Genomic DNA, 12,964 nt, shown 5'->3' on the forward strand with positions numbered 1-12,964 from the left:
CAGTCTCTCTATTTACCTCCTCCCAAGGGTCCAGTTCATGTTAGGCACAGTCACTCAGGGGTCTGGGTTTGGGGAAGGGAGGGGTGGCGGGCAGTCCTAGACGTTGCAACCTAGAGCAAAGATGGTGGGGAGAGAACCATGCCAGTGGTTACGAGCATAGTGAATCCCCCTGTTCTAGAAGTCCAAGTTGGGCTGCTCTGCTCTGCTCTGTGTGAATAGCCAATTCTCAGCCTCTCTAGCACATGGTCTGCACTCATTCCCTCGAGTGCTGTGGATTTAGGGGACTGTTTATGTAAGGAGTCCCCTCTGGGCCTCAGCATCCAGTGGGCTACATCACTCTGATCCTTCCCAACATTGCAGTTAGTAGCATCCACACAACCCATTTACACCTTGTCCTTTGACCCGGAGTTGGTGGTTGTGTAAATCCCCTCTCAGATGGAAGATGGGGGAAGGTGCACTGCACTTGCCATGTGGCTTTGGGGGAAAAAGATGCACAGCCCTGGGAACTCTTTCTGAGTGGTAAGCAGTTTTTTCTCTTCAGAGTATATCACACTTTCAAGTTTAACCATGACCTTTTAACCCAGTCTTAAAGGAATTGTACTGGCTGCCAATACACGTCTGGTCAGAATTCAAGGTGCTGGTGATGACATTTAAAGCCCTAAGTGGTTTGGGACCTTGATATTTGAGGGAGCACCTCCCCTATATATGCCTGCCTGAGGATTCAGATCTGTGGGAGGAGCCCTCCTCTGCATCCCACCAGTGCAAGACATACGCTATGGTGGGATGTGGGAGGGGGCCTTCTCTGCTGTGGCACCCCGGTTGTGGAATGCCCTCCCCTTGGAGCCCCAATTGACACAGATGTGGGTTTATTTCAGCACCAAGTTAAAACATGGCTTTTCAGCAAAGCCTTTGAGGGCTAATTGAATTCCCTAAAGTAGCACACTGTTTTAACTGTTTTATTGTTTTAGATTTTAAATTGGTATTAGCTTGCTTAATGGTTTAATAGGTTTTTAGCTGTTTAAATTATTTATTGTTTTATACTGTCTAAATTGATTTTATATGTACGCCACCCTGAGATCCTAATGATATAGGGCAGGATATAAATGTTTTAAGTAAATAAATTCGCAAATATATTCATATTATTGCTCGCTTCCTTGTGCTGCTTTTGCTGTGAACACAGTCTGGGAAACTGGGCAAATGTTGCCCAGGTCAGAAATACAGGCAAAGATCAGCATAATAATCTTCACCTTGGCATTGTAGAAAAAAATGCCTCCTCTTTCTCCTCAAACACGTACTCAGTTGGCATGAGAGTAAATACAGTGTTTTAGAAATGGAACAAGTGAGAATACATGTTTTTTTCTTGTTGCCTGTTTAACCAGGGGGACATATTTGCATTACAAGTTCATATCAGGATTAAAACCTGTTTAACTGTCATAGCTCTTTCCTCTCCCCACTCCAAGACTCCTGGGAACTGGAGAGCTGTTCTGTTAGCTCTGGCTCTTCCCCCACCCAAATGACTGTTAATCTCAATTATGCCCCTTCATTTTCTGCTGTCGTTTTGGTGTTTGCTGCTCCTCAGCTAGAGCAGCTTCCAGTCTGTCCTTTGCTCCTTCAAGAGCAAGATTTGAAGTAAGCAACCACCTTTTCCCTAAAAATCTAGCATTTACAAGTGCAGGCTCTCCCTCTACTGTCAGCCCTGGCTGCAACTCCCACCTGTTTGTAGCACTGTACAGGAATAAAACTGCAGACTTTGTATATGCACAACTGTATACCTGTTAACACTATTTTGTAAACCTTTTTTAATTAAAAAAATCCTGAGGTTGTCCTATGCATGATGGCTGTAAAAAATCTCCTATGTGGGCTCGGGGAGGGGCAGGAGTGGGATTTTGGAGCAGCAGTAAAAACAGTAACTTTGTCAGTTGTTTACTTTACTGGAAACCTGCAGCCAAAGAACTGCCTGGTTAGTTTAAATCAGGAATAGGCAACCTGGCGCATTCCAGATGTTTCAGACCACAACTCCCATAATCCCAGACCACTGGCCAAACTGGCTAGGGTTTATGGAGTTGTAGCCAAAAAAGCAAAGAGAGGATGGGCATATTAGCATGGGCAGTAGCAAAAACCATAACTTGATAGAATGTCAAGATCTATAGACTCCTCAATCTCAAAATCCACCATCTACGCAGAGGGAAATGTTTGGCGTGCACCTGCACACTCTGCTCTAAAGACACACAAAGATACCATGTTGGTCATAAATCTCTCGTTGGCCAGTAGAAACTAAATTTGTGTTGGTTTGACTTTTTAAACACAAACGCACATGCTGCAGGTTTCTGTGTTGTATGTCCTTTTATAAAAAGGGCAACTCCACAAAGTATGGGTAAGTCCCTTCCCTGCCCCAAACCTTGGAAAGCTGCTGCCAATCAGAGGAGACAATACTGCACCCCTGAGTCCAGCTCTGGGTCAGGACACCCATCTCCAAGGAATCCACGGAGCCAGAGTGCCGTTGGCAGCAGTGCACCCAGCATGAACTCTGGAAGAAATTGAGCTCTAGGCTCCTGGCCAGAGGCACATCCCTTTAAGGCAGAGGTGCAGAATTTCAAGCCTGCAGGCCAAATGTGGCCCAACTGGGATCCCAAAAAGCCCTCCAGGTTCCTCAGAAGGCCCCACCACCATTCCCCCGGCCACCAGTTGTCTGGTGGTTTCCTGGCATTTGTGCGGCTTTCCCGCATTCCAAAAGGTTGAAATGTCTCTCCTAAGCCTTCGCTACTTGACAGTGAGAGCTTTAAGCTAAAATAGGGTGGTGTTTTTTGCAATTTGGGCCCCCGCCCCTTTTTCCTTTGGCCTTGGCCCTCAGGGTGAAAGCTGTTCAACACCCCAGCTTTAAGGCTTTTCACTTTGTAGGAAGGGTGGAGCCTTGGAGGGGCTTCTGGGCTGAGGGATAAAAGGCTGCGGCCTTCTCTCAGACCTTGTTGGAGCAAGTGGGTTGCTAGGACCTGCCACCTCTGGGACCCTGCTTCAGAGCAGAACCCCACAGGGACGATGATCTGTGAGTGGAGGGGGCTATAAAGCGCTTCATTATCGTGGATGGATCATTGGCGGATCAGCTTTGACCTTTTTGTCACTGTTAGCCCCTGCAGAAGGTGGGGGGGAGTTGTGATGTTCTGCCCCAGAGGCAGGCAGAGCAAGATGGTTTCCTGAGGTCTCCTGGGAAGTTTCTAGCCCGGGGTCGAGTTGAAGCTCTGATCTCTGCTTGGCACAAGGAGATGACCCCAGCCATTGAAACCATCGGTCCCAAGTGTCCTTGGCCCAAACACAGAGCCATATTAGAATCTCAGTGTTCTGCAGGGCAGAGGGCCATGAAATGGCTGGGCTGAAAACTAGAGCATAGGTGGTGGAAAACCTGTAACGGGCACAGCAGAATACAGCTGGGAGACCACTTTGGGGCTTGCTCTGTGGTGGCGTTTACACTGGTGGATTTTAGTCTTTTGTCATCATTGTGTCTGCAAAATGCCAGCCAGCTGAACTGTTTTGAGCAGTGAGGAACCTTGCTGTGGATGAGCAGAGCAGATGGGGGAACCCTCGGCAGCTCACACAGTGGCAATTCACGTTGCCTTTAGCAGACAAAATCACTCGCGTTTGCTCCAGCGCCATAGTTTTGACCGAGTCAGAGATGGAAGTAGCACACTGTCTCATCACATTGTGACTAGTCTGGTTTCAATATTCACCACGGAATATTGGTGGACAGCAAAAGAGATTTAAAGATGTTCTCAAAGCTAATCTAAGAAAACGTAACGTAAGCATTGGGAGCTGGGAAGCTCTAACCCATGAGCGCTCCAGCTGGAGGTCAGCCTACATTACAGGTGCTACGGACTTTGAAGAAGCACGAGTACAGGGCGAAAGGGAGAAACGAGCTCAGCGGAAGGCACGTCAAGCAAACCCTCGCCGTGACCGCCTCCCACCTGGAAACCTATGTCCTCGCCGCGGGAGGCGGTGCGGATCCAGAATCGGCCTTCACAGCCACCTGCAGACCCACTGCTAAGACTCTGTTTCTGGAAGACAATCTTACTCGGTCACGAGTGATCGCCATGATGATGAGCATGGTTTCTGACCTGTTTTGGCGACAGAAACTGCCTTGGGCAGCCTGACGGATTATTTACACCAGGGACCGGATGGCAAGACACCCCAGGGCAACAAGCCCTAGGATGCCACGACACAGCATGACTCAGATGACACATGACTCAACATGACACTTTGCCAGCAAGGCTGGTGGACTGGACAAAGGTTCTGGTCTGCAGTGAGGCAGCTGAAGCTGCCAGGCACAGATCCCCAGCGCAGTGTCCCATTGTGAGGAGCCCTTTCCCCATCCAGACCCTTTGCCCTGCAAAAGTCACTACACCCGGAGAGCTGAGGCCAGCCAGGCCATCAGTGTGGACCCAGTTCTGCATCGCACAACCTGCAAGCCTCCGGGTTTTCTCTGGGAAAGCAGCTGCTGCTGGAGCCAGACACTGAAGAAACAAGAAGCAGAATGTGCTTGTTTCTCAATGAACAAAATCCAGGCTTGGCTGTTGGTGGGGTAGATGGCTGATCCGCCCCCACCCCAAAGCCTCTCATTGTCTGCCTTATCAATCAAGGTGCTGAGCCTCCTTAAAGGCCCTTCTTGAGTTAATTTCCTGGTGTAAGCTATTTACCAGATAATTCGGGACACTGGGTTCCAGCAGGAGGGTGGCTGGGTGGTTGCTTGGCTGCCAGGCAGCAAGGCTCCTGCTGGGATATTGACAGACATGTCAGAACCGATTTGTGCCTTGTGACGTGTGTGGGGTTTGCAGGGAAGTGTCCCAACATTGAAATGTACTGCTGAATTGACAACTGGTCCTGAGTTGGAGGTTCCAGAATGATGTCCTAGGTTGTCCTGAAATCCATCAATTTCAGTTGCTCATTTTTCCAGTCTTAAATTCAGTTCATCTCTTAAGTTTGTGTCATCCTGAATGCTGAGATATTTTTAAAATGTTTGCATGGAAATTCATAAGTATTTTTGTGCACATTTCTCCTAATAGATCCATTTTTGCCTAATAGACACATTTTTTGCAAGCAATTTGCCTTATATAATGTATTTTTGAACACTATTTCCCCTAATCTATGCATTTTGCATGTTTGATTGGAGAACACCATTGCAAAATTCAGAGAAGTCTGAATTTTGAAGTATATCTGAGTTTCAGTTCAAATAGTGGTTTAGAAGTGTGACATCAGGGAAGTGCACAATAAAATGCAAGCTGAATGAATTATGCTTCCCGTCAGAATTCAAGGTTTTGGTGATGACATTTAAAGCCCTAAGCGGCTTGGGACCTCACTATTTGGGGGAGTGCCTCCCCCTGTATGCCTGCCCGAGGATTGAGATCTGTGGGAGGGGCCCTCCTCTGGGTCCCACCAGTGTGAGACATACGCTATGGAGGAATGTGGGAGAGGGCCTTCTCTGCTGTGGCACCCTGGTTGTGGAATCATAGAATAGTAGGGTTGGAAGGGGACTACAAGGCCATTGAGTCCAACCCCCTGCTCAGTGCAGGAATTCCAGTCAGAGCATCCCTGACAGGTGGCTGTCCAGCCTCGTCTTCAACGCCTCCCAGTGTGGGAGAGCCCACCGCCTCCCCAAGTCATGGGTTCCATTGTCGTATTGCTGTAACAGTCAGGAAGTTTCCCCTGATGTTCAGCCGGAATCTGGCTTCCTGGAACTGGAGCCCATTGTTCCGTGTCCAGCACTCTGGGAGGATCAAGAAGAGATCCTGGCCTTCTTCTCTGTGACAACCTTTCAAGTACTTGAAGAGGGCAATCCTATCTCCCCTCCAAGGGGAATGCCCTCCCCTTGGAGGTCTGATTGGCAAAGACGTTGGTCTCGTTTAGGTGCCAAGTAAAAACATGGCTTTTTACCAAAGCCTTTGAGGGCTAAATGCATTCCCTAAAGTTGCATGCTATTTTAACTGTTTTATTGTCTTAGATGTTTTAGTTGGTATTAGCTTGTTTAATGGTTTAATCTGTTTTGAGCTGTTTAAATTATTTGTTTTATACTGTTTAAAGTGATTTTATCTGTATGCCGCCCTGAGATCTTAATGATATAGGGCAAGATACAAATGTTTTAAATAAATAAATAATAAATAAATAGTCCAGTCTACTGCTGTACAGACCAATAGTGTGAGCCTAAGCTGGTTTACTCAGAAGTAAGTCTGAGTTCTATGAGACTTACTTTCTAGTAAGTGTGTTTAGGATTGCAGCCTTAGGATACAACCCTAAACACTTTCTAAGGAAGTAAGCACAAATGGACTAATGTTTGAGTAAATATAGTACCATTGTATAAACAATCTCATCCTGGGGCCATACGGTTTCTCCCACACCCTGATATAAGGTGGTGAAACAGTTTGTTGTGTGAAGGACCACAGCTTTTTCAAAAACATCCAAAGGTCTTGTGGCACTTTAAAGACAAACAAATTTAATCTGGCTTAAGCTTTCATGGACTGCATCAGATGCAGGAAATATTACCAACAGTGGTGTAGTGGAGGCAGGGCTCACAGGCACGCAGCCCCGGCATATTTTCAGTAGTGGGGACTCTGACATCATCTGCCAGAATTCCCTGTTCCCTCTGAGTTTAGCTGCAATCCTCACTGTAGCTGTGGGGGGAATAAATTTTCCAAGCAACAATATATTGGGATGACTTGGTCTGGAATGGGCAATTAAGTAGGGATGGCAGAGAATTCCGCCACGGATTCCAGTGTCCTGCCCCCCCCCCCCACGGAATCCCCCGGGATGGCACTTACCTGGGTTGGATGCGGCGGATTTGGCAGCGGCTCCGGCTGGTCTCCTGGCCAGCCACGGCCGGGCTGCTGTGGCCACCATTAGCATCTTTGCAGCTGTGATAGGCTACACAAGAATTTACGTAGCCTATCACAGCTACCCCCCCACAACCCCCCACAACCCCCCCCAAAAAAACAGTGTACGCAAATGGCGGCAGCTATGGCGGCCGCCATTTGCGTTCCCTATTTTTCGCCATTTTATCCTATGTCAATATTTACTTAGGCTTTTACGGTGAAAAAAAGAAACGCAAATAGCGCCCACTACGCTATTTGCGGTTCCCTTTTTTTCACCATAATTGCCTACGTAAATATTTATGTAGGATAAAACGACGAAAAATAGGGAATGCAAATGGTGGCTGCTGTAGCTGCTGCCATTTGCATACGCCATTTTTTGGGGGGGCATGCCGTGATAGGCTATGTAAATATTTACGTAGCCTATCACGGCAGCCTGGCAGGATGCAAATGGCAGCCACCATTTGTCACCACAGCAGCCCGTCTGCGGCCGGAAGTCCGGCTGCAGACGGCCCTGGCTGGCTGCTCTGCAGAGCCGCCATGGAGCAGAGCCAGCCAGGCAGGATTCCAGGGGGGAGGGACAGAGCGCCTCCCCCCCCCCCCCCAGCGGATGCCCAGACTGGAACCAAGTAAGTGTTTCATACATCCTTACAATTAAGACCTACTCGCTTTACCAAAGATGTGCTCCTGGTGGAGATGAAAACTCCGAGAACTGGTTTGTTGATATGGATTGACACAGCTGCCTGAAATTTTTGGACTGCCCTTGGAGACTGTCATGATGAACTCCTGCATTTCCAAATTGACCACTACATGCACGCATGTGTGTGTGTGCACCCGTGTGCAGTTCAATCCAGCTGGGTGTGTGGATGTTTCTACTGGAGAGGGAGGGGGGAGATATAATGAAGGAGCTTATAATGAAATTATATAATGAAGGAGATATAATGAAGGAGCTTAGGGAAGGCTAGTGGGTAATGTTGGGGCGCTACGGGAGCACGCAAGGGGGCTGTTTAAATGAGAAGGGATCTGTCCACGAGGGCAGAGTTGAGAGGGTGAAGCTTCCATAGAATATTGTATTTTGAAAACCTAAAATGTTTGTGTTTGAGTGAGTGAGTGAGTGAGTGAGTGGGTGGGTGGGTGAAAAAGATCAACACCCCCGCATCTTTTCTTGGACGTCCAACTGAAATACCCCTGCCTGACTCTCAGCTGCACAGTGTTTGGATCCCAGCTGAAGGCTGTATATCCTACAAGGTTGTGCAACCTTGGAAGGGGGCGCAGCTGTGACTGTCATGAGGGGACCCCACCCTTCTGAATGTCCCACTGCACTACTGATTACCAAAAATTTCAGAATCAATGGAATGTTGAATGAATAATTCCTTCTAACAGTGAACTCTGGTGGTAGGTGCCACCAGCACTGTAGCCAAAACAGGGCCACTGAGAAACAAGCGGAAGCGCCACTCACTTCTGTGTCATCTGAATATAGGCATTCTTCATATGAGGCATTGATTAAAACATTGGGGAGGACTGGGCCTAGAACAGAGGCCTGTGGTCTCCCTCCAGTTTGATGAGGAGCCATTGATGAGTTGGAGTGTGGAATTCATTAATTTTATTCATTCAGAACAGGGATGGGGAACCTTTGGCCCACCAGCTGGCCTGCAGAGGCCTCAGGTAAGGCTCCTCCCCAAACCCCTCCCCAACTGAGAAGGGAGAGGGGGCAGGAAAGTGACTGTCCTGCAACCTTCAGGACAGCTCCTCAAGCACAGATCTGTTGGCTTTGTTCCTCCCTTGCCTTCCCTGACTGGGGGAAGGGGAACAGGGAGCAAAGCCGGGTTGGGTGTCAGCCAACTCCTCCCTCACCTTCCACACCATGCATAATTTTATAACCCTGTTAACACTTGCTTTTGTTATAGAGGCTCAAAATGGCTTACATATAAAGAAGGCTGGTGGCAAAACATGTTTCTGCTATAAATGAGTACTGGAAACTCCATAAAGGGCTTTTCCAGTATTTTACAAAGCAGCTTCCAATAGAAGCAAATAATATAGCAACTCTTAATAAATTGAAAGAAAAGCCTAACATATCTTCTTTCTTTACCCTGTTCTTGAGCATCCTGCTTTAGATGGGTCTTCTCCAGTCTGGTGTACTCCTGAAGTTTTGAACTTCAACTCCCATCAGCCCCAACCAGTGTTACCAATGGTCAGGACTGCTGGGGGTTGTAATCCAAAACTTTTGGAGGGCACCAGGTTGGGGAAGTCTGGTGTACATCCTGATCCAGTGTGTGTTTGCTTGGAAGTAAATCCCTGCTGAATTTGATGGGATTTGTCCCTGCTCCTGGCTAAGCATGTATAGAATTGCAGCATCAGTAATGTTGGTAGCAGCTTCATCGGCTTTTCTTTGAATGGCTTGGCAGCTACGGTATGGATGGGCAAGACTGCCAATTTTTGCTTTCTCCCCATTCTGATTTCTTAAAGCTCAAATTCTTTCTCTTCTAAACATGAAGAACTTTGCACTAATGTGGTTGAATATGCAGGTACTCAAACCCAGACTTTCAAGAGCAAAGTACTCAAAGCCCTATGCCTGGATAGATGCATCTGTTAGTTTCGGTTTCTCCCACATTCATTTTTTTAAAATATCTTTTTGTTCTAGATATGGGGAACTTTAAGAACTTTGGTAAATTCTTGTTGGCGGGTCCACTGGAAGAGGCACATCAAATCCCCCTTGTTCCGTTGCTTCCAAAGATCACGTGACCACAAACTCTTGCTGAAACGTAAAATTTATTACTCAACAGGTGTCGAGTTACATCACTGACAGCCCACACAAAACAACATATAAACTCCCAGGCCAGGGAACCGCTAGAGCAAAGTTCCTCCCAGCCAAGTCTCTCTAAAGTTGTGTGTTTTGGCTAGTAAGCAGAGAAGCTCCTCCGTTCTTGCTGTCTTCCCAGGCTGCTGGGGAAATTAGCTCTGACGCCAGGAGTTCTTTTGCCTTGCCCTCCCCCTGGAGTTGTTCCTCGAGACAGGCTTCTCTAACCACACTCTCACACCTCCACCGAGGACCCAGATAAGCAGCTTCCACAGGATAAGGGCCAGGGATGCCTGGACCTTCCACCCCATAGTTTACTCATTCTGGAGCTGAGCCAGCTCTTCTGCCAAGTCTCCCGTCACCTGCAGCCTTAGGCTCCGTTTCTTCCTGCCAGGTCAGTGCATGTTTCTCCACCCCTTTCTCTTTTCCATCTTTACAGCCCCCGCTCTTCCTCTTCTCAACACACTAAGAGCTGCAGGAATTAGGCTAGGGGCTGAAACACCTCCTTCATCTGGCCTTTGTCCCCTCCCTCGGCTTGCCTGCAGTCCTTGTCCTCCACGTGGTTTTGCTTTCTCTCCCTCCTCCTCCTCCAAATCCATGGCATCTTGTCAGCCTTCAGTCAATGTTGGTCTCTGACTTGCTTCCTCCATCTTCTCTCTGTCCTTCTCCCTTTGCCTCAATGCTGCCTCATTAAGTACACTCTCCTGGAGCAGCCCCTCTGGCCAGCTGAGCAGCATCTCCCTGCTACTTCCAGGACGCGCTGCATAGTAGCCACAACTGCTTGCCTGGCCTTCCCCACTTGCTGCTGCTCCCAAACAGCCTGCTGCGTCCTCCTCTCGCTGCTTTGGCTGAGAGGTGAGTGGCTTTGGGAGTGGAGCAGCAAGTCCCAAAGCAGGCCTCCACCATCCCCAATAAGTCATCACACTTACCAAACCAAACTGAATGAAATTCTAACACATCCCTAGCAATGAATAGCACAACCCATTTGGTAAGGACAGATCCAGCCAGGATTTATGGATTTCTTTAACTACCCCACATCCTAACGTTTCCCCCAATAATTTGAGCACCAGGCCTGCAGCATACAAGGCGGAAATGCGCCTCCTCACATCCAAATGGAGTTGAGGGAATTGCTTGAGCTCCCCTCAGACAGAAAGCTAGCATCATACCTTCCAACCTTTCAGTTTATAATAGGGGCATTCCTGTAAAATTTGTAAGACCCTGTTGCTCCCAGCAAGGATGAGCTAAGCACCCTCATATTGTACACTTGCCAAAGGCACTCCTATTCCTGCTTTTCCTTCACTCTGCAATAGTTCTTCCTGAACCACAGGAGGGGTGGGGGAGTATAAAACAACTGGCCATACCAGTTTTCTATATGTTTTAGTCTAAATAATGTCCCGTAGCAATGTTTACAAATTTGATAGGCAGTTATTTTATTTATTTATTTTTGTTCACAATATTTGCATACCACTCCACATCCAAATATTTTGGAGTGGTGAACAGCTGGTAGGATAAAAGAATAAAAACACCATGTTAAAATAATTAATATTTTAAAAAAAGAAACAGTTCTGATAAAACTGAGTTTTGATAAACTGCAGATGGTCACTTGAGGAAGGCCTCCTGAAATAACAATGTCTTCAGGAGGCACCAGAAGCAACACAACATTGGCACCTGCCTGACCTCCAGAGGCAGGGAGTTCCACAGGAAGGAGGCCACCACACTGAAGGCTCTTCTCCGTGTGGATGCCAGTCTGTGGAGCCACCAGGAACGAGCCCTCTGATGACCTCAGTGACCGGGCAGGTTGGTAAGGAAGGAGGCACTCTCTCAGGTATCCTGGTCCCAAGATGTTTAAGGCTTTGTACACTAGTACTAGAACCTTAAACCTGGCCCTGTAGCAGATAGGCAGCCAGTGCAGTTCCCCCAGCAAAGGAGTTGCATGCAAGGAGTCATAACAAGGAGTTATGAAGAGGGACATTAAGGCTGTACACTCTATTTTGTGTCCACACGAATGCATTTATATGCACATGCATTAGAAGCACAATACACTATCTACCCCTTGCTCTGATACAGAGACACTTCTGAATTTCTCTGTGGATTTTGAAGAACTGAATTTCCTGGTTTTGTTTCCAAAGTGGAACTACCCATTCCCTCAACCCCCCTATGTTCAGTTTTTACATTTCCTATGTTTGTGCAGAGCTGTGCCTATACAATTCTTTCCATTCATGTGTGCCACCCCCTTGGCTACATTAATGATGCACACATGTGTGTTGATAAAATGCCACACACACAGAAAAGTGATTGTGATGTGATCTTATGTGTGACTGCACAAAGTACCTTTTATGGGATGTTTTCCTGTAAGAATATAACGTAACATATAATATAATTGGTACCCTCTTATTGGATTACTGCAGCGCTCTTTATGTGGGCTGCCAATAAGCTTGGTCCGGAAGGTGCTGTTGGTGCAGCATACCACAGCCAGGATGGTGACAGGAGCGGCTTATTGCCAGCATATTATCTCCAGGCTGCGGGAACTGCACTATCTGCTGGACTAGGTTTAAGGCTTTGATAGTGTTTACAAAGCCATACATAACTCAGGATACTTAAGACATCACCTGATCCCATACCAGCCTACTCAGTTACTGTGCTTATCAGGAGACATCCTCCTGGTGGTGCCCAAGATATTGGAGGCCTGGTCTGTCCATTATGGCTCAGAACAGGGCCTTCAGTATCTTAGCACCCAGTCCCCCCACTACAAATAGGCAGGTGCCAAACCTTCTGGGGTTTCGGTACCTACTGAAACCACACTTTTTCCAACAGGCACTCACAGGAAGGTAATCTTGTGCTCTGCATGAAGACTTGTTTTTGTCCATCACTTAAAAACTTCTTTAATGTAAGCAATGCCTAAATATAGTTAAACAAACACATAATGTAAGAAGAATCCTGCTGGATCGGACAAAAGCCAAAAACATCCTGTTTCCCACAGTAGCCAACCAGATCTGCTGGGAAGCCCACAAGCAGGTTATGAGCACAATAGCATCCTGCTCCTGCTTGTGTTCCCCAGAAACAGATATTCTGAGGCAATTGTGCCTCTGATAACTGGAGGTAAAATATAGCCAGCAGGGCTAGTAGCCATAGATAGCCTTAACCGCCATGAATTTGTTTAATCCCCTTTGACAAAGCCATCCAGACTAGTGGCCACTGCAATATCATGTGGTGGTTCACAACTGCCCTGTGTGAAGAAATCCTTCCTTTTTATCTGCCCCAGATCTCCCACCAATAAATAACCTTAATGGAGTTCTAGTATTGTGAGAGAGGGAGAAAA

The sequence above is a fragment of the Heloderma suspectum genome, chromosome W (assembly GCF_057233095.1).
Source record: "Heloderma suspectum isolate Gila_16-S chromosome W, 16-S_ref, whole genome shotgun sequence".
In the NCBI taxonomy this organism is placed as follows: Eukaryota; Metazoa; Chordata; class Lepidosauria; order Squamata; family Helodermatidae; genus Heloderma; species Heloderma suspectum.